Raw genomic sequence first — 22,443 nt, 5'->3', positions numbered from 1 at the left:
TTTCTATTTGTTCCCGGTGAAATCTTGTTAGGTTGTATGTGTTGCCAGTTATGGTGGCTCACGCCTGTAATCCCAGCACTTTGGGAGGCTGAGGCGGGCAGATCATGAGGTCAAGAGATCGAGACCATCCTGGCCAACATGGTGAAACCCCGTCTCCACTAAAAACACAAAAATTAGCTGGGCATGGTGGCGCATGCCTGTAGTCCCAACTACTCGAGGGGCTGAGGCAGGAGAATCGCTTGAACTCAGGAGGTGGAGGTTGCAGTGAGCCAAGATTTTGACACTGCACTCCAGCCTGGGCGCCAAGATTTCGGCACTGCACTCCAGCCTGTCTCAAAAACAAACAAACAAACAAAAATCTGTTTATGGTAAAACTCTCAACAAAGTACAGAAGAAACATACCTCAAAATAATAAAAGCCATATATGGCAAGCCCACAGCTATTATCACACTAAATGGGGAAAAACTGAAAGCCTTACCCCTAAGAACTGGAACAAGATAAAAATGACCACTGTCACCACTCCTATTCATTATAGTAATGGAAGTTCTAGCCAGAGCCATCAGGCAAGGTAAAGAAATAAAAGGCATCCAAGTTGGAAAATAAGTCAAATTGTCCCTCTTTGCTGGTGTTGTGATCTTATATCTAGAAAAACCTAAAAGTCTGCCAAAAAGCTCTTAGATCTGATAAATAAATTCAGTAACATTGCAGTATACAAAACCAACATGCAAACATCAGTACCATTTCTATACACAGAACTAGCTGAGAAAGAAATTAAGAAGCCATTCCTATTTACAATAGCTACAAAAAATGCCTAGGAATATATTTACCAAGGAGGTGAAAGATCTCTACAAGGGAAACTATAAAACACTGATGAAAGAAATTGAAGAGGACATAAACAAATAGGAAGACATTCCATGCTCACAAATTGGAAGAATATCAGTAAAATGATCATACTGCCCAAAGCAACCTACAGATTCAATGCAATCCCTACCGAGGACATACTTCACAGAGATAGAAAAAACAATCCAAAAATTCATAATGGGCTGGGCACGGTGGCTCATACCTGCAATCCTAGCACTTTGGGAAACTGAGGCAGGTGGATCACTTGAGCTTAGGAGTTCAAGACCAGCCTGGGCAACATGGCAAAACCCCATCTCTACAAAAATTACAAAAATTAGCTGGGTGTGGTGGCATGTGCATGTAGTCCCAGCTACTTAGGGGGCCAAGGCAGGAGGATCGCTTGAACCGCAGGAGATTAAGGCTGCAGTGAGCTAGTATTGCTCCACTGTGTTCCAGCCTGGGTGACAAAGATTTGATGGCTTAAAACAGCAAACGTGTATTCTCTCACAGTTCTGGAGGCCAGAAGTTTGAAATCCAGGTGTTGGCAGGATTAGTTTCTTCTGAAGGCTCTGGGGAAAGTTCATTCCATGATACTTTCCTAGCTTCTGGTAGCTGTTGGTAGTTGTTGTTCCATTGGCTTGGAGATACATCACCGAAATCTTTGCCTTCATCTTCACATGGCATTCTTGTCTGTGTCTCTTCTCTGTGTTTATGTCACATCTCCCTCTCTTTTCTTTTATTAAGACACCAGTCATTGGATTTAGGTCCCACCCTAAATCCAGGATGATCTCTTCTTGGGAACCTGAACTCAATTACATATACAAAGATACCATTTCTAAATAAGTTCACATTCACAGGTACTGGTGGTCAGGTCTTAGACAAACCTTTTGGAGTACACGCTTCAACCACCATAAGGTCCCCTGCATCATTTTGTATGTGGCTATCAAGTTTCCCCAGTACAATTTGTTGAAAAGACTGTTCTTTCCTCCATCGAATGTGCTCAGCACCCTTGCTGAAAATCTGTTGACCATAGACACATGGTTTTATTTCTGAATTTCATTTCTATTCTATTGATCTATGTCTGTCTTACACAAGTATCACACTGTCTTGATTACCATTACTTTATGTGATCTTTTGAAATGGGAAAGAATGAGTTCTACTTTGTTCTTTTCTTCCTTCTTTTTGTTTTTTAGGGACAGTTTCTTACCCTGTAACGCACACTGGAGTGCAGTGGCATAATCATGGCTCACTGCACCCTCAACCTTCTAGGCTAAAGCAATCCCCCTGCCTCAGCCTCCCGAGTAGCTGGGATGACAGGTGTGTACCACCATGCCCCACTAATTTTAATTTTTTTGTAGAGACAGGATCTTGCTGTGTTTTCCAGGCTGGTCTTGAACTTCTACTTGAAGTTCTAGCCTCAAGCAATCCTCCAGCCTCAGCCTCCCAAAGTGCTGCGATTGATTACAGATATGAGCCACTGTGCCTGGCCCTTTGTTCTTTTTTTCAAGATTGTTTGCATAGTCTGTGTCCCTTTAATTTCTTTATAAATTTATAATCAGTTTGCAAATTACTATGAAGAAGTCATTTAGGAATCTGATAGGGATTGTGATGAATCCGTCAGTTTGGAAATATAATCATTGAGTTATATTAAATATAATCCATGAACTTTACCCCATTTATTTAGATTTTTAATTTCTTTCATCAATGTTTGATTTGCACTTCTTTTGGTAAATTTGCTTCTAAGTATTTTGTTCCTTTAAAGCTATTACAAATGGAATTGTTTTCTTTTTTTTTTTTTTTTTTTAGATGGAGTCTCGCTCTGTCGCCCAGGCTGGAGTGCAGTGGCCGGATCTCGGCTCACTGCAAGCTCGGCCTGCGGGGTTTACGCCATTCTCCTGTCTCAGCCTCCCGAGTAGCTGGGACTGCAGGTGCCCGCCACCTCGCCTGGCTAGTTTTTGTATTTTTTAGTAGAGACGGGGTTTCACTGTGTTAGCCAGGATGGTCTGGATCTCCTGACCTTGTGATCCGCCCATCTCAGCCTCCCAAAGTGCTGGGATTACAGGCTTGAGCCACCGCGCCCGGCGGAATTGTTTTCTTAATTTCATTTCTGGATTTGTCATTGCAAGGATTTAGAAATATAATTTATTTTTGTATACTGGTGTTATATCCTTTATCCTTGCTGAACTTAGTAGTTCTAATAACTCTTTAGTGGATTCTTTAGGATTTTTTATATAAAAGATCATGTCATCTGTGAATGTAGTTTTACTTCTTTCTTTCTGATCTAAATATACTTTATTGCTTTTTCTTGTCTAATTATCTTAGCTATAATCTTCAGTAATGTTGAATAGACATGGTGGGAGTGGATATTCTTGTTTTACTGCTGATCTTAGGAGGAAAGCAACCAGTCTTTCACCATTAAATATTGATATGGTTTGGATTTGTGTACCCACCCAAATCTCATGTCAAATTGTAATGCCCTGTGTTAGAGGAAGGGTGTGGTACGAGGTGATTGGGTCATGGGGGTGGACTTCCCCCCTGCTGTTCTCATGATAGTGAGTTTTCATTGAGATTTCGTAGTGAGATTTGGTTTTTTAAACGTGTGTGCCACCTCCCCCTTCTCGCTTCTTCCTGCTCCAGCCATGTAAGATGTACTAGCTTCCCCTTCACCTTCCACCATGATTGTGTTTCCTGAGGCCTCCCCAGAAGCAGAAACCTCTATAGCCTGCAGAACCTTGAGCCAATTAAACCTCTTTTCTTTATAAATTATCCAGTTTCATGTATTTCTTTATAGCAATGCATAAATGGACTAATACAAGTATGATGTTAGCTATAGGTTTTTTATAGATGCCCTTTATCCAGCTGAGAAAGTTCCTTTCAATTCCCAGTTTGTTGACTTTTTTTTTCTTTCTTTCTTTCTTTCTTTCTTTTTTTTTTAGTAACATGGTCTCAACACATTGCCCAAGATGTCCCTTGAACTTCTGGCCTCAAGCGATTCTCTTGCCTCAGCTTCCTTGAGTAGCTGGGACTATAGACACATGCCACTGTACCCACCTGTTGACTGTTTCTATTATGAAAGAGTATCAAATTTGGTCAAAACCTTTTTTCTGCATCTATTGAGATAATCATGGGGTTTTTTATTCTATTGATATTATATATTGCATTAATTGGTTTTTTGGATGTTAAACCCACCTTGCATTCCTAGAGTAAATGTCACTTTGTCATGGTGTATAATTATTTTTGTAAGCTGCTGGGTTGTTTGCTAGTATTTTCTTGAAGATTTTTCACATCTATATTCATGAATAGTGATCTGTAGTTTTTTTGTGATTTTTTTTTGTCTGGTTTTGGTACCAGCCTTATAGAACATTCGTTATAGAATATGTTGGGCAGTGTTCCTTTTTGGAAGAGTTTGTGAAGAAGTGGTTTAATATCAGTTATTCATAGAGTTTGAGTAGCATGGTGACAAGCCTAGGATAATTTTTTTAGACTTTTATGGATGCTCTGGACTGAATGTTTGTGTCCTAAATCCCCCACCCAAATTCCTATGTTTAAACTTAATCCCCAGTGTAATGATATTTAGAGGTGGGGCCTTTTGGAGGTGATTAGGTTATGAATGCAGAGCTCCCATGAATGGGATCACCGCCCTTATCAAAAAGACCCCAGGCAGTTCTCTTCACTTTCTGCCATGTGAAGTCACTTGGAGAAGACACAGGTTTATGAAACAGGAAAGGAGCCATCATCAGACATGAAATTAACCAACACCTTGCTCTTGGACTTGCCAGCCTCCAGAACTGTGAGAAATACATTTATGTTGTTTATAAGCCACCCAGTCTAAGGTATTCTGTTATAGCAGCCTGAGTGGACTAAGACAGTGGGGGTATGTGGTGTTATTTATTGGTTTTTGGCCACAGTTACTGGTTCCTAGCTCCTATATTCCCTCGTTACAGTCTTTTGTAATAATGGTGGGTGTGTTAGGCCTCAGCAAGCCTCAGGAATCAGAATCTCTCTTCTGGCCTCATTTCACCTGCCCCAAGGCAGGACTCTAATCTTCTGCCTTTCTGATTATGGGTCTTAAGACCCTCTCCAGAGAGGGTCCCACGCTATACCTTGGGAGAAGGAATGCTGGCGTCATGAAGCTTCTGTAAAAACCCAGGAGAACTGGGTTCAGGGAGCTTCCAGGTAGCTGAACAAGTGGAGGTTTTAGGAGGGTGGTGTGTCCAGGAAGGGCATGGAAGCTCCATGCTCCTTCCCAGATACCTCACCCTACACGTATTTTCATCTGTATGCTTTGTAATATCCTTTATAATAAACTAGTAAACATAAATGTTTCCCTGAATTCTGTGAGTTACTTCAGCAAATTAGTGAAGCCCAAAGCAGGTGGTGGGAACTCCTGTGACTGGTGTCTCATGTGGAGTAGTCTTGGGGACTAAGCCCCAATCTGTGGGATATGATGCTATCTCCAGGTAGATAGTGTTGACGTTGAACTGGAGGATACCCAGCTGATTTCCACTGCTTGGAGTGTGGGGAAAAACCTCCACACCTTTGGTCACAGAAGTCTTCTGTGTTGATGATTGTTGTGGTGGTGTGAGAGCAGAGGAAAAATGTGGTTTGAGAGAGGGTTTCCTAAAATTGGCTTACAAAAGCATAAATGTCACAGATGCTCTTTCCAGAAAATACGTGCATATACAAAGAAATATAAATATTAGTATAAAATCTTAGTGTAGGCTGGGCGCGGTGGCTCAAGCCTGTAATCCCAGCACTTTAGGAGGCTGAGACGGGCGGATCATGAGGTCAGGAGATCGAGACCATCCTGGCTAACACGGTGAAACCCTGTCTCTACTAAAAAATACAAAAAACTAGCTGGGCAAGGTGGCAGGCGCCTGTAGTCCCAGCTACTCAGGAGGCTGAGGCAGAGAATGGCGGGAACCCGGGAGGCGGAGCTTGCAGTGAGCTGAGATCCGGCCACTGCACTCCAGCCTGGGTGACAGAGCGAGACTCTGTCTCGGAAAAAAAAAAAAAAATCTTAGTGTATACACAGGTCCTCTGAAGTCTTAGAAATCTAGATTTTAAAAAATCCTAACGAGATAAGTTTTGAGCAATCATTTCACCATTTCGGAATGCTATTCTACTTATCTGATTATAAACTGATCAGGGAAAAGCTGTACTTCATAACTGACTATCAAGGGAATAAGTTGAAAGATGTAATTAATTAGTCACTCATTCGTGCAACCAAACCCAAGTGTCTATGATGTACCAGATGCAGTTTTAGTTTCAGATTACGGCTCTAGGAATTGACTTTTTTTCATTCTTTTTCCACTCTATCTTCTGGTGTCCCAGCACCTGAACCCTCTTTCCATGTTAGCAGAATTTCATACTTAAAGAGTATGATTTCATACTTAAAGAATTTCATACTTGAAGAGTCATCATAGGAGGCAGACACCAACTCCTTCCACAAAAGAGAAAAACTCACTTTTCCAAACATTCTGACAGCTGGATATGGGATGAGGCTTAGGTTCCATCAACAGATAACCATTTGCTGGATTCTGACTCAGCCTGGTGACACAAGCTGGTACTGTGCACACATTTTAGTAAGTGTGGTGTGAGTGGCAGCAGCGATGTCCAATTGCCAGGAGCAGTTGTGACAGCAGTTCTATCTGCAAGGTCCAGTGTCTAGCTTTAGAGTTCCATCTCTGCCAGCATCAGGGGCAGTGATTCCTATGTGAGACTCTGCCTAGGATGGGATTATAGATTCAGATCCTAGCTATGTAGCTTTAAGCCTATTCTCACAGGCCTTCCCAAAATAAAACGCCAACCTAATGAAGATAGATAGATAGATAGATAGATAGATAGATAGATAAAGTCCTTTATGTTTAAGTTAGAAAAAATCGCATTTAAATGTGAACTTAACCGGGCGAGGTGGCGGGCGCCTGTAGTCCCAGCTACTCGGGAGGCTGAGGCAGGAGAATGGCGTAAACCCGGGAGGCGGAGCTTGCAGTGAGCTGAGATCCGGCCACTGCACCCCAGCCTGGGCGACAGAGTGAGACTCCGCCTCAAAAAAAAAAAAAAAAAAAAAAAAAAAAACCCTTTCCCACCCTAGGCACTGTTGATCGCTGACCTCAGTGGTTCCCACTCTGGCTGATCACCAGGATTCCTTGTAGGTTTGTTACAAAATACTCAGGCCTTTCCCCATTCCCACCATCTCAGAAGTGGAACATGGAGCTCAGGAATAACAAGCTGCAGGTGAGGCTGACGCACAGCCACGTGGGAATCCTGGTCTACATTCTTGCTACCAAAAGTGTGATCTGAAGACCATCAGTGTCTTCCCCAACTTTTTTATAAACACAGAATCTCATTCTCAACTCCAGACCACCTGAATCTTAGAAAGTTGTCCAGGTAATTCCTATGCACACTAAAATTTGAGATTCTCAGATTTACATACTTTCTAGATGTGGTGTTAGAACTGTGCAGTCTGCTGTCAGAGTGTGTTCTGATGAAATCCCTTAGCACTGAAGGTCCAGGGTTCAGTCCATGTCCTTTTTCTCTTCTATAGCCATCACTGCCTTGGTGACTCATGCATGCTCTATGCTTTAAATGTCATTAATATGGCATTAGCTCCTAAATCTATTTTCCCAGCCCAGACATTTCTCCTAAATTCCCAACTTGCCTCACTTGAATGCCTGACATCTGAGATTCAACATTTCCTAAATTGAATGCCTGTGGTACCCCTTCCTCAGATATGCCCCTTTCAGAATTTTCCCCATCTCTGCTGACAATAACTTCATTTTTCTACTTGCACAGTCTGAAATTTTGGGGTTCCTCTTTGACTCCTCTTTTTCATACCCCAGACTTAATCTATTAGGAAGTGCTGTGAAGTCCATATTGAGAATATGTCCGGAATCCAATCACTTCCCACTCTTTTCTCTGCTCACACCCCAGGCAAAGCAACCAGCATCTCTAGTCTGAAATACTGCACTAGTTTCCTACAGCTTTCCCACTTTCTCACTCACCCCTCATCTCTCAATTCTGTTCTCAGCATAGCAGCCAAGGTGATCCTTTTAAAAGATGTAGCAGTCTCTACTCTGCTGACAGCTGTTTTGTATCTCCCCCATCTCACTCAGAGCAAAGTCAAAACCCTTCCAGTATCCTTGAGCCTACATGATCTCCCCAAATCTCTGACCTTATCTCAGTGACTCTGCTGCAGCTATCTTAGCCCCCTTTACTCTTCCCACAACACAGATGTGCTCCTGTTCTGGTGCCTTTGCACTGGGGGTTCCCCTGCCTGGAAAGAACCTGCCCCAGACATCCTCATAGATAATTCATCTTTTCTCTAAGGTCACATTCCCAATGAGACACATGCAGACCACTCTAGTAAAACAGCCATCTTCCCTGTCCCCACACACCCACAATCTGGATCACCTGCCCCATAGCCCTCAGCACCTTTTGCCAGAAACACTTTCCTTAGTTACTCTGCTTATAGTTCATAGTCTGTGTTTTCCCACTGAAACAAGGCCAGCAATTTTTGCCTGACTTTAGTTTCCAGATGTAAAACTAGCATTTCATATAGCCAGCACTCAACAAATATTGGCTAAATGAATGACCAGTGTTCAGCACCTCCCTATTCTAGAAACAGTATCTTTATTAATGTAGCTGCAGACCACATGTTGTTTTGTGGCAGCTACAGTGAAACAACCGCTCATGTTGATATCAGTGCCGCCTGTACTTTTCTCACAAGTGCTGTTCTCGCCTCCCTCCCACACCAACCCTCATATACCATAGCACACAATTATAGTTCCCTTTTCTGGAAAAAAAAAAAAGTGATCCTAGGCTTATGGACCCTATTTTCCAACCAACTGTGAATTAGAGTCTAGACCTCCATGAGTTTGGATTTGAACCAGCACTAGGATTATTACAGCCAAAGGCAGAGAGAGGGGGTAGGTGAGCCAAAAATAAATTCCTGTTAGAAACCTAACAGGAGTTTATCTAAGGTGAGAAACCGGGATCTGGTCTCTAATTCCAGAATTTGATTTCCTGAAAAAGATTGGGGAAAAGATGGGAAGAACAATCCAGGAAACAGCTTTGGAAGGACAAGAGCTGGATGGGTCTAAAATTGGTCTCTTGATACCACAGAGACTCGTGTGTGCAGGGGCTACCCCAGGCCTTGTGAGGACAATGACAGAAAAAGTAACTCCTACTGCTGTGACAGAGGAGATTGGAGACTTGGAGACCAGGACTCAGATACAAGAACAAGGACAGGCATAGACTTCTGTCAAAACAAAACAATGAAAAAGATGGGGGCTGAGGGCCAGACCCAAGCCTGAGCCTAGGCTGACCTGACTTAGGTCACGCAAAGCCCTTGCCACAGTCCTAGAGACAGGGTAAGGCCTGGCCCCTCTCCTCCTATACCAAATGCTCTTTGTCACACATTCTCCCTTAATCCAGAGCTAGGAGTTACGTCATCGTTTCTCAAACGTTTTGGTTTCAGGATCTCTGCATGCTCTTAGGAATTAATGAGGACTCCAAAGGTAATTTTATGTGAGTCACATATGTTAATATTTACCATACTAGAAACTAAAATCATTTAAATTATTTTATTCATTTAGAATATTAATAATGCATTGCAAGTTAGAAATATTTTTATGCAAAGTCAGTATTTCCCAAAATAAACAGTATAGTGAGAAGAGTGCATCTTTTTACATTTTGTATGTTTGTAAATCTTATGTATCTCATTAGAAGATTAATGAATTTTCATCTCCTTTTCTTCATTTAATCTGTTATTTTGGTTGAAGTGTATGAAAAAAAAAATCCATTCTCACACAATCATATTTTTGTTGCTATTCTTGTTTTGGATTTTGTGGTGGGTTTTGTTTGTTTGTTTGTTTTGGAGATGTGGTCTCATGCTGTCACCCAGGCTTGAGTGTAGTGGTGTGATCATAGCGCACTGCAGCCTCGAATTCCTGGACTCAAGTGATCCTCCCAATTCAGCCTCATGAGCAGCTGTGACCACAGGCATGAAACACCACCACAGCTAGTTTATTTTTTGCAGAGATGTGGGTCTCATTCTGTTGCTCAGGCTGGTCTCGAACTCCGGGGCGGAACTCCTAGGCTCAAGCGATTCTCCTGCCTTGGCCTCCCAAAATGCTGGGGTTATAGGTGTGAGTCACCTCGCTAGGCCAGGAATGTTTTTAATACCATTTCTAGAAAATTGTGGATATTCATCCTTGATACTACACTAAAATGATAGAAGTGTTAGCTTCTTAAAGGTTATTTGCAATGTGGAACGTGACACTATCAATAACTGTTTCACATGCTGTTGTTACATTAAAACACATAGGTCTGTCTTCCACATTGAATGCATCTTGTATAATACATGACTTTAAAGAAAAGAAATACAATTTCACCATGTTATGTCTTCCAGTGTTGATACATTTAACTACAAGTTATCAAAAAATCAATTTTTTAATATTACCACAGATATCACCAGAAAAGGTTGTTAAGTATTGGGAAGCCGTCAGGCTTACAATGGTGAGTACAAGTTCTCCAGGATTCTAATTTTTCTCTTGAGAGCTTGCCTTTTATCATTGGGAATAATACTGTCAGTGGATTATGCGGAGGGGACAGGCTCATGTTCATTTTTGAGAAAGTGTCAGCCAAATATTCAAGTCTAAATGATAATCATTTCTGTCATTCATTCTTTCAAGTAAAAAGGATATTCCATAAAAAATAGACTAGTACAACTCAAAATGATTTTGTGAACACGAACATTTTAATTTGTTTTTGTTTTAAGACAGGGTCTCACTCTGTTACCCAGGGTGGAGTGGCTGGAGTACAGTGGCACGATTTTGGCTTACTGAAACCTCCACCTCCCGAGTTCAAGTGATTCTCATGACTTAGCTTCCCTAGTAGCTGGGACTAAGGGTGTGCACCACCATGCCTGGCTAATTTTGTATTTTTAGTAGAGATGGGGTTTCACTATGTTGGCCAGGCTGGGCTTGAACTCCTGACCTCAAATGGTCCACCTGCCTAGGCCTCCCACAGTGCTAGAATTAATTGCAGGTGTGAGCCACTATGCCTGGCCTCAAACATCCTAATTTGGAATGTGGTAGAAGTACCTTATGTGTACTTACCACTTAATCATTTAAGATATATTAAAATGTGGATTCTGGAATAGAGATTTAATAAAGTTAATCATTCTTTGATACTTCAACCAGGACATATTTAAGCGAAACCTGTTTTTTCTTCTATAATTAAGAAGTGGTTAAGAATATAATAACTACTATTTCAGTTTGGTACCATAGCCTCCATTCTTGTCAAGTTTTACTTTAGTACAAATAATGTCTTCATTATATTATAAAAATAGTTTTAACCTTGTGGATTTATGAAGGGGTTTCAGCAGCCCACAAGGGTTCCACAGACTGCACTTTGAGAAATCTTGTTCTGGGTAAACTATGGAGGGTTCTTGACTGGTCCCTTTGCCTCTTCATTTCCCCAAATTTTTCTCTCCGAGCAGGACTCCCTACATCTCAAAACTTAGCTAGCGCTAAGTTTGCCCTGCCCTGAGCTCTTATAGAAGAGAACCTATCACCTGTAGATTGGATGCAGAGTGTCCTTAGTCTGGGAACAGAGGTAGCAGATGTGTTTCCCCTTTAGAGCTGGGAATGGTTTGTGCCTGAAAGCACAAAATAGAGGTTCACTCCTGACCCACTTTGATTTTGCAGTCTCTATGATAAATAGTATTGGCTGTTTCATTTTTGTTTTTTCCAAGATGGAGTCTCACACTGTCACCCAAGCTAGAGTGCAGTGGCATGATAATGGCTCACTGTAGTAGTGAACTCTCCTGGGGCTCAAGCGATCCTCCCACCTCAGACTCTTAAGCTGGTGGAACTACAGGCACTTGCCACCATGTCCAGCTAGTTTTAAAAATATATATATTTTGTAGATTTTAAACATATTTTGTAGAGATGGGATCTTGCTATGTTCCCCAGGCTTGTCTCAAACTTCTGAGCTCAAGCGATCATCCTGCTTTGGCCTCCCAAAGTGCTGGAATTACAGGCGTAAGCCACCACAACCAGTCACCTTTTCATTTTAAATGTGTCTAATGCACTTGACTTGAGGCCCACATAGCACCAAGAGCAGTTACCTTAATCCATCAGGCTGCTATACCAAAAATACCCTAGATTAGGTGGCTTATAAGCAAAAGAAAGGTATTTCTCACAGTGCTGGAGGCTAGGAGGTCCAATATCAAGGTGTCATCTAACTCGGTGTCTGGTGAGGGCCTGCTTCCTCATAGCTGTCCTTTCACTGCACCCTCCCATGGCAGAAGGGGCAAGACAACTTTCTAGAATCTCTTTTATAAGGGTACAAGTTCAATTCATGGGAGTTCTGACCTCATGATGTAATCACTTCCTCTAAAACCCACTTCCAAATACCATCTCACTGGGGATTAGGTTTTCTTTTGAGAGGAGCATAAAAATGTCTATGGCAGTAGAGCTGTTTAATAGAACATTCTACGATGATGAAGTTGATCTATATCTGCACTGTCCAATATGGGAGCCACTAGTTACATGTGGGTATTGAGCACTTGGAATGTGGCTAGTGTGATAGTTGATTTTTTAAAGTTTTATTCAATTAATTGAAATATAAATAGCCATGTGTAGCTAGTAGTTACCATTTTTGATAGTGCTTATCTAGAGTGCCCTTAGTTTTTAATCTCCCCCACAAAAAAGATACGTTTTGACTCCTAGATTGAAATACATTAAAATTACCTTCACATAGAACCCTTGGATTTGGTTATGTGGGTCTTAGACATATCCCTAAAATACAGCAGGCCTAAGAAAGTTCACTATGTATTTTAACAATTAGAGTGTACATACAGATTACCAAAGCATGATTTATCAACTCAAGGTCATACATTTTCAAAAATACCTATCACCAGAGCTAATCCTTATCTGTATTTCGTTAAGACTCTTGGTATTATTGTTTTCTATAACCTGATGAACACAAGGAGATATATAAGTCATTACTTAGCCCAAGAGAACGTATTTATTGAAGATGCCATATAAAATATCTCATAGGCTTTGTAGACATATTTTAAAATTATAAGCAAAAGTTTTAAATTTTTTCTTTTTCTTTTTTGAGACAGAATCTTATTCTGCCACCCAGGCTGGAGTGCAGTGGGGCAATCATGGCTCACTGCAACCTCCGCCTCCTGGGTTCAAGCAATTCTTCCACCTCAGCCTCCCAAGTAGCTGGGACTACAGGCATGCGCCACCACACTTGGCTAGTTTTTGTATTTTTTGGTAAATACACCATGTTGACCAGGCTGGTCTTGAACTCCTGACCTCAAGTGATCCGCCCACCTTGCCCTCCAAAAGTGCTAGGATTACAGGCATGAGCCACCACAGCTGACCAGGTTTTAAATGTTAAAACTCCACCATAGAACTCTTTGCTTCTTGCTCATTACCCAGCTTTCTACCCAAATCAAACATATCTCTGTGTTTCTCTTCACTCAGGGACTTCCCTCTCTTCATATCATCTGTACCTGGATGAAAATATATGTTAAGTTTTACAATCGTGAAGTAGAAAAGGATTCTCTAAGCATGACCCAAAGATGAAAAATAAAACTTCTCTATGTCAACCACAAACTTACAAATATACAAACATATGCCAGTGATCAAATTTAAAGACACGTAAAAAAATTGGAAAGACGAAAGGTAGCATATTTCAATGTCTTTCAGCCAAAGACCACCTTTAAAAATATGTTTCTTGTTCTCATTTGTTCTATAGGTTTCTCCTTGAAATTTACATTGTATGGTAAGCTTTCCGGTTGTTTGCATTTTGTGGATTGCACACCAAGGTGTGGTTTAATGTGTTTCTATTACTGTATTTTCTATAAATTGGTAGTTTGGTATAGAGGTTTGTGTATATTCAGGGTTTTTTGTTTGTTTGTTTTGTTTTTTGTAAGTATTGATGGTTCTGTAAAAGGAAAATAAAATCTTAGGGCCCCAAAGTTACTAAGCTAAAGGAAAAAGCCAAGCTGGGAACTGCTTAGGGCAAACCTGCCTCCCATTCTATTCAAAGTCACCCCTCTGCTCACTGAGATAAATGCATGTCTGATTGCCTCCTTTGGAAAAGCTAATCAGAAACTCAAAAGAATGCAACTATTTGTCTCTCATCTACCTGTGACCTGGAAGCCCCCTCCTTGCTTGAGTTGTCCCACCTTTCTGAATGGAATCAATGTTCATTTTACATATGTTGATCACTGTCTCATGTCCTCTTAAAGTCTCATGTCCCCCTAAAATGTATAAAACCAAGTCGTGCTCTGACAGCCTAAGGCACATGTAGTCAGGACCTCCTGAGGCTGTGTCATGGGCATGTATCCTTAACGCTGGCAAAATAAACTTTCTAAATTAACTGGGATCTGTCTCAGATTTTCAGGATTCACAGTACAATATCGTGTTTTTCATCAAGAAGAATAATGTAATACTGATTAATTCTTTTCTTGTGATGTTAATTGCCATTGCTGTTCAATGGCGAAATCTGTTAGTTCACTGTGGATTGCAAAAGGGTTATAGTCTCAGTCTTTCATTTCTTTTCATGTATTAGCTAAATAATTTCTAGAACAAGAGATTTACCCCTCTCTATTATTTGTCGGTTCCATAGACACTTGTGTTTTGAGAGACTAAACCAAGCATCCACTCACCTATGACCCAGCGATTGCACTCTTGGTTATATACCAATAGAAATGCATGCATTTGTGTCCCAAAATATGTGCAAATATTATTTATAGCAGCACAGTTTGTAAAATCTGGATATAACACACATGTTTATCAACAGTGCAGGGACAGAAGAGTGAGCTATTTGTAAAATGGAGCAGTGACAGCCATTGGAGTGAGCAGGCTACGATCACGCACAGCAAGACCCAGGACATGAGGTGACTGCTCTATTCAGATCTGACGGATCTCACCTATGGTGTTAGAAATGAAGAAAGTGGCTGCTCTAGCATCGGGGGTTGATTTATGTTTCCTGGAGGCTGGAAATGCTGTACCTTGATGTGAGTGTTGTTTGCTCAACTGTTCACTTTATGAAAATCCACAGCCCACTCATGGTTTGTCCACCTTTCTCCATGCATGTTGTCCTTCATTCCAGTATACATTTCTGATGTTTTGAAATAATTCTTTCTAAGCTAATATAGAATCTCCCTTGCTGGAAGTCTTTAGAAATGCTACATTGAACAAATCAGTGCAATTATTAAAAATCCCAGCAAATAAATGCCTGTGACTCAGATATAAGGAGGAGAACCTACAACAAGAGCAGTAGGCTTTGGAGTTGACACCAAAACAGCTTTGCTAATGGCTGTTGAGCCAGGAACTAGAAATCAAATCCCACACAGGCCCATGGAAGGTGGGGGGTGTGAAATGATGCCCCAATAGTGCATGAGTGAATGAATCATGGGCAGTGTCTCAGGGGTTTGCTTGCAAGTCAGGAACTTGGGAAAAATAAAGATGAAAATTAGTGGGTAGAGAGGTTTGCATAGGCCTCTTGCTATGGGCAGACTGTGTGATGATAGTGGTTGCACGTGGATGCCTAACAGAGGGGCTGCAAGGGGCTGGGGCTCCCTGTAATCAGGTGGGCAAGACGGCTTGATGGACGATGCCACTCGGCCGCACAGGGTTTGCTCATGGAATCTGTGCACAAAGTGGCCGTGGTGGCTGCGATGGACACTGCACGGGCACAGCAACTGACTCGACTCACCAAGGCTGACCTGGCAGCTGCCACTGCTGATAACCCAGCCTGCCAAAAGCAGCTGTTCATTGAACAGAGAAATAAAACAGGCAGTGTTAATTAAGAACAAGACAGCGTCATAACAGACAAATATACCACTGCAGATATAGGAGAGATTTAAACAGTCTTGAAACTGAAAAATTATGTCAACAGAAAGACTTATTACAAGTAAAGAAGTTAAAACAATGGTAAAAGGCCAGGCGCGGTGGCTCAAGCCTGTAATCTCAGCACTTTGGGAGGCCGAGATGGGCGGATCATGGGGTCAGGAGATCGAGACCATCGTGGCTAACACGGTGAAACCCCGTCTCTACTAAAAAATACAAAAAAACTAGCCAGGCGAGGTGGCGGGCGCCTGTAGTCCCAGCAACTTGGGAGGCTGAGGCAGGAGAATGGTGTAAACCCGGGAGGCGGGGCTTGCAGTGAGCTGAGATCCAGCCACTGCACTCCAGCCTGGGTGACACAGCGAGACTCTGTCTCAAAAAAAAAAAAAAAAAAGATAAATATTTTATTTCCCTTCAAATATATCCAGTTTTATAGGTATGCTCATGTATCAAACATATAATAGACTTATATAAAATATTCAAGATATATAGGGAATCATAGGAAAATCCAAACAACTCAAATTTTTAGGCACGAATAACATTGATTCTAGAACCAGTTAGGAAATCAATAAAGAAAGATTATTATAGGAATATCACTTTTATATAATTAGGTGTGAAAATCCTGAGAAAAATATTAGTAGACTATATCTACCTGTATGCAATGAATAGACTATATTGACAAAGTTATATATCCCAAGAATGCAATGATATATAAATTTTAAATCTTTTAATGCATTTCACCACTTAAAGAATTAAAAAACAGAGACAATCATATTTTAGTAGATGAAGAAATTACTGTAAAAGAAATTCAGCACTCCAACTGACCCACATTTCTTCAGTCATCTCTACTTTTAAGGATTCATGTGATCAGATTGGGCTCACCCAGAAAATCCAAGATAATCTCCCCATCTAAAGGTCCATCCTCTTAATCATGTCAGTAAAATCTCTTTTGTTGTGTAAGGTAACATATCCAAAGGTGATAGGCTTAGGGCTTGAACATATTTGTGGGGCCATTATTTTGGATTTCACAATGTAAGTGGTGGCCAAATGAGATTTAACATTAGTCTAGTTAAATTCCTACACGTCACAAAGTGAGTAAATGTATGAGGCATTCCATGAATAGTTTATGGGTAAAGGTGAAGCAAGTGTGTACATAGCACTGTGAATGAAGGATCCACATTTACTCACACTGCACTGGAACTTCAGATGTTAAAGGGAAACAGTCATCTTCAAAGTAGCTGCAGAAGACACACAGATCATCTAAGAAGCAACTGGGTTAAGATGTAACTGATTTTTCCCTGTTAATCACAGCAGCCAGAAGAGGCATAATCATCAAAGAGCCTAGAGAAAGCCAATGTCAAATAGAAATTTGTGGCTGACAAATCCATCTTTCAAGAATAAGAGTAAACAAAACATTATCATATAAATGAAATTGTTGGGCTATTTCCAAAATGCCCACTCTGAAAATACTTACAAAGACAGAAAAATATATAAGAAAGAAACAGAGAAAGCAGTAATTTTAATTTGGAATCATTGGTACATGTAAGTCAGTACAGTCATTATAAAATATTAATAATGTAGCATTCAAAGGAAAAAAGTAATATAAAATACTGTAACATGTTGTGTTATAATTTCCTTACCCATGTTCCAACCCCCCACTGTGCCATCTATGAGGTCCAATGAAGTCTGATTCTTTTTTCTGAGATCAACTCCATAGAGTAGAGCACCAAGAATAAGTTAGGTGCTTAATGAGTTTTTACCATGTGAATAACTTTCCTGAAAGTACTTAGCAGATCAGAAATTGGGATGCATAAGCACAGTTCAAAAGTGGCTGAGGAGTGACACAAAAGAACATAGTGGCATAAGAACCCTAATGACTCCCCCCCCCACCACAGTGGCAACATGCTTATTGAAACATCATTATAAAATAATCTTGATGAGAGCTGTGATTGGATTTAGTGTTGATATATTTTTTGTAAATTGTGATAAAACATACATACTGTATAATTTACCTTCTAACCATTTTTTCAGTGTACAATTTGGTGGCATTAAGCACATTTACAGTGTTGTGTAGTCACCACCAATATCCATTTCCAGAACATTTTCATCATCCCAAACAGAAACCATACCCATTAAACCATAACTGCCCATTCCCTGGTAACCTCTATTCTACTTTCTGTTTCTATGAATTAGCTTATTCTAGCTACCTTATATAAGTAAAATATCATATTTGTTTTTATTTCTGGCTTATTTCACTTACAGTGTTTTCAAGGCTCATCCAATCAGAATTTCATTCACTTTTAAGGCTGAATAATATTCCATGTGTATGTGCACCGTGGGCTGTTTATCCAGTCATCCTCAGTGGACACTTGGTTGCTTCCACCTTTTGGGTATTGGGAATAGTGCTGCTATGGGCCTGAGTGTGCAAATATCTGTGTGAATTCCTGCTTTCAATTCTTTTGACGATGTGCCCAAAAGTGGAATTGTTGACTCATATAGTAATTCCATCTTCACTTTCTTAAGGAACCACTATACTGTTTTCCATGGTGGCTGCACCACTGTTCACTCTCACCAGCAGTGTGCACGTGTTCCAGTTTCTCCATATCTTCACCAACATTTGGCCTAGTGAAGTTTACCATATTTTTATGTCCTTATCGGCATTCCTTTTCCTTTTCTTTTTTTTTTTTTTTGAGATGGAGTCTTGCTCTGTCGCGTGGCTGGAGTGCAGTGGCGCAATCTCGGCTTGCTGCAACCTCCGCCTCCCAGGTACAAGTGATTCTCCTACCTCAGCCTCCTGAGTAGCTGGGACTATAGGTGCATGCCACCATGCCCAGCTGATTTTTGTATTTTTTTTAGTAGAGATGGGGTTTCACCATGTTGGCCAGGATGGTCTTGATCTCTTGACCTTGTGATCCGCCTGCCTCGGCTCCCCAAAGTGCTGGGATTACAGGCATGAGTCGCCACGCCTGACCAGCATTCCTTATTTTTATGTCCTTATTGTATATGTTCCTTGGAGAAGTGTCTATTCATATCTTTTACTCATTTTTGAATGAGATTGTTTTGCTATTATTGAATTGTAGTTCTTTACATGTTCTGGATATTAATTCTTTATCAGATATGTGATTGGCAAATATTTCCTCCTAGTCTGTGCATTTTGTTTTGACTCTCTTAACAGTGTCCTTTGATGCAAAAAAGTTTTTAAATTTTGATGCAGTCTCATTTGTCATTTTTCTTATGTTACTTGTACTAGTGGTCACCAACCAAGAAACCACTATCGATTCTAATGTCCATAAGATTTTCCTCAGTATTTTCTAAAGGGTTTTACAGGTTCAACTCTTAAGGTTAGTTCTTTGAGTCATTCTGACTTTATTTTTGAAAAGGGTGTAATGGAAGGGCATTTTTCTCCAGCATCATTCTTTTGCATGTGGATATCCAGGTTTCCAGCACCATTTGTTGATGCACTGTATGTCGCAGTGGGGGTGACACATTTGTAAGATGCAGTGAGCACTAACACATGGGAGCACCATGCATTTATTTACCTGTCTTTCCTCCACAGTTGTTTTAAGAAGACTTTCACTGAGAAACCCAACAGAAATGAATATATATGACTTCTTATAAACTCAAATGCAAGTACAATTATAAATTTTAAAATGTTAAGACTGGAGCAAGACTGGAACATCACCAGACAAACTGAAACATAGGCTGAAATGAAGGGTTTATGTTTACCTTACTACAAATTTTGTTGGCCCACAATCTCTTATGCTTATTGCATAAGAGAGCCACAGAGTAGGGTGACAGCTCATATAACAAGTCCCTGGTTTTCTGCTTCAGAAAAAATTTCAAATTCTCTGCTTAGACAGAGTAAGGAAACTAACCGAAAGATGTCTAATGTGAAGTTGGCATCTACAAAGTCAAAGAGTGAATAGTAAGTGTAAACATCAGGAATGAAAGAAATTCTATCTTTTTACACAGCAGTGGCCTCACTATGCACTGCTGAGGGGAGAAGATCCCTTCAGGGGACCTTCATGATGAGGAAAAAAGCTATATGATGTGGGGGTTTTCCGCTGCAGCCCTAAATTAAATTGTCCTTCGCTCTAAATACGGGTCTCACAAAGTTTTATGTCCTCAAAGATTTCACTTGGGCCAAGAATTTTTTTTTTTCTTTTCTCTTTTCTTTTTTTTTTTTTTTTTTGAGCTGCTGCCTGGGGTTTAGAAAAGTGACTTGGATATTTTCTCAAAATGGTATTTCTTTGATGGAATGTGAAATCCGCGAACGCTCTGCTTTCTGCTGTATCCCCAGCGTAGGTTGAGTACCTTGCACTGCTTTTCAGCACTTCCCTGGAAGTGGTTGAAGATTTGGAGTTAGGGCCTCCCTCAATCACTACCCTTTCTTTAATTCAGAGGATCACAAGCTGTTGGGGGAAGAGTGTATCTTGGGCCACTAGCTGATCTGATGAATATTAATATCCAATGTCCTGTAATGAAGTCATGTGCGCATGTAACATCACTTCTGCATGCAGTGTCACAGGTAAGTGGGTTCACGGACCCCAGGGTAACAGCCTAAGCACTAAACGCACAGAGCTAGAGCTCTAGGAGGGGAGGGGTGGCTGGGGTGGAACCGCGTCTTGTCCTTTAGTCCTGGGGTCTTTTCACTCCTTACTTGGTGGGTGCTGGGCGTCTGGCAGGTGCCGATGTTGATGGAGTCGAGGCAGGGAACTGGCCGGGACTGGGAAAAACAGGGTTGGAGAGATAATTAAGAAGGACATTATTTTTTTCTGAGCGTAAGTCATGGCTCAAAATCTGGAGAGCCTGAAAGAATATCCCCCTACCCAAACCTTTTTTTTTCCTTTTCCGTGAAGCCTCATTTGGCCACAGGCCCAGTGTTAACACCAGGGGGCGCCCACAGACCATGAAGGCGCCCACAGACCATGAAGGCACCACACGACTGGGATTGTTGGTGGTCGGCTCCCGGGTCCCTGACCTAATCAGGGGAGCCAAAACCCTACAGCCAGGTGGCCTGGATTCAGCCTGCAGCTCTGGTCCTACTGACAGTTTCCTCCCTGGTGCCTCAGTTTCTTAATCGGTGAAATGGTGAGGACACTACAGCACTTACCTCTGGGGCGGGTTTCTCAATAGCAGCACTATTAACAGTTTGGGACAGAGAATCCCTTGTGGAGTGGCCTGTGCATTGTGGGAGGTTTGCCAGCAGCACCCCCACTCACCCCCTCCCACCAATCCCCACATGACAACCGAAAATGTCCGGGATTTTTAGGTCTCCCTTGGGTCTGGAAGCTGCACTTAGTCAGGCATTTTCCCACCTGACACTTGAGCTCATCTTTACTTTGGTCCACATAAGGCCACTTAAAAAAAATGTTGTTTCCTTAAAGATTCTGTCCATCTTTTAAACAAATCTATTTTCTTCCTCTATGTCTGCATTCAGTTAATCCTCCCAAATCCTTTGTTTAGTATATCTCAAAATGTATCAATTCCAATTCTGGTAATTAGCATATCTGACTTGCATGATACTGCTATGACCCCTGGTAGAGCTCTCATTCCTTTAGCACAGGGAATACGTCCTCGATTCTGCTCTGGATGATGTAAATCAGTTTATTTTACTTGTCTGGGATGTTGCTCCACACCTGTAAAATGTATATGTGGATATGGCTTGGATTACTAAGTGGTTTTATTTATTCATCTGACATTGTTGTGTACCCGCTGCAAGTACATGTACATGCTGCATGTACATGGCGTGATATTGTTTCCTTGATCACACCTCAGCAAATGAGAAAATGAGACATTATAGCAGCTGTGGCGGCACATGCCTGTCGTCCTAGTTACTCAGAAGGCTGAGGCAGGAGAATTGCTTCAGCCCAGGAGTTTGAGGTTACAGTGAGGTATGATATCACCATTGCATTGCAGCCTGGGCAACAGACCCTGTCTCTGAAAAAAAGGAAAAACACATTGTGAGCTGTCTGCATGTACTCTACGTCTCAGGAGACTCATGTCCTGTAATTTTTCTAAATGACATCTCCATGTGGTTTTTCATGAATGTTTGTCTGGTATTTCTATCCTTTTACTTTCAACTTTTCTGTATCTTCTACTGAAATTATGGCTTTTGTCGATAGCCTACGGTTATTTATTTATTTATTTATTATTTATTTATTTTTACCCCCTTGCACTATTTGTCTTGTAATTAGAGTGTTTGAGTCCATATGTTTAATGTAATTGTTGACCTCATTGGGTTTAAATCTGTACATTGTCGTTTGCTGCCTTCTAATATTATCTCTTTCTTGCTCAACTATTTTTCTTCTGTTTCCTTCTTTAGATGAATAAAAAACTTTGCATTATTTTAGTCTTGTGACTAAGTGTTCTAATTATACATCCTCTTATTATTTCTGTAATTATCTGAGAAAGTACAATAATCTGTGACTTATTATAACCAACAGCAGACCGTAACTTCCCTGACTTTCACCTGCCTATGCAGACAGCCCAGGGGAGAATCAGTGCTCTGGCTCTGAGACACAGGGGTGGTGGAAGTAGGAGAGTGATTGGATGATGAATCTGTAGCTGCAGAGGCATCTGGGCCCCTCACCTGCATTCGCGTAGATGTCTCCTCCAATGAGTGCCTGCGATGCCCTCTCCTCTGTATGCTCCTGCCAGAGTCTCCCCATCTCCACTGACAGCAGCTCCACCCTTCTGCTCACTCAGTCCAACACTGGGGGTG

General features: G+C 41.1%; 1 protein-coding gene across 2 annotated transcripts in view; it reads left to right on the top strand.

The window, feature by feature from the left end:
- Window positions 1-22,443, top strand: part of LOC117088395 (putative uncharacterized protein ZNRD1-AS1) — a 32,829-nt gene that overhangs the window by 8,394 nt on the left and 1,992 nt on the right. The window contains exon 3 of one of the 2 annotated variants that reach the window (XR_004439188.1): window positions 3,777-5,165. The exons of the other annotated variant lie outside the window; for it this stretch is intronic. The gene's annotated coding sequence lies outside the window, so the exon portion shown is untranslated. Of the gene's footprint in view, window positions 1-3,776; window positions 5,166-22,443 lie in introns of those variants that run through there. 2 annotated transcript variants of the gene reach the window in all.

The sequence above is a fragment of the Trachypithecus francoisi genome, unplaced genomic scaffold, assembly GCF_009764315.1.
Source record: "Trachypithecus francoisi isolate TF-2019V2 unplaced genomic scaffold, Tfra_2.0 Lachesis_group10, whole genome shotgun sequence".
Lineage (NCBI taxonomy): Eukaryota > Metazoa > Chordata > Mammalia > Primates > Cercopithecidae > Trachypithecus > Trachypithecus francoisi.
The sequence above is the reverse complement of the archived record's forward strand: the minus strand, read 5'-3'. Positions and strand labels throughout refer to the sequence as shown.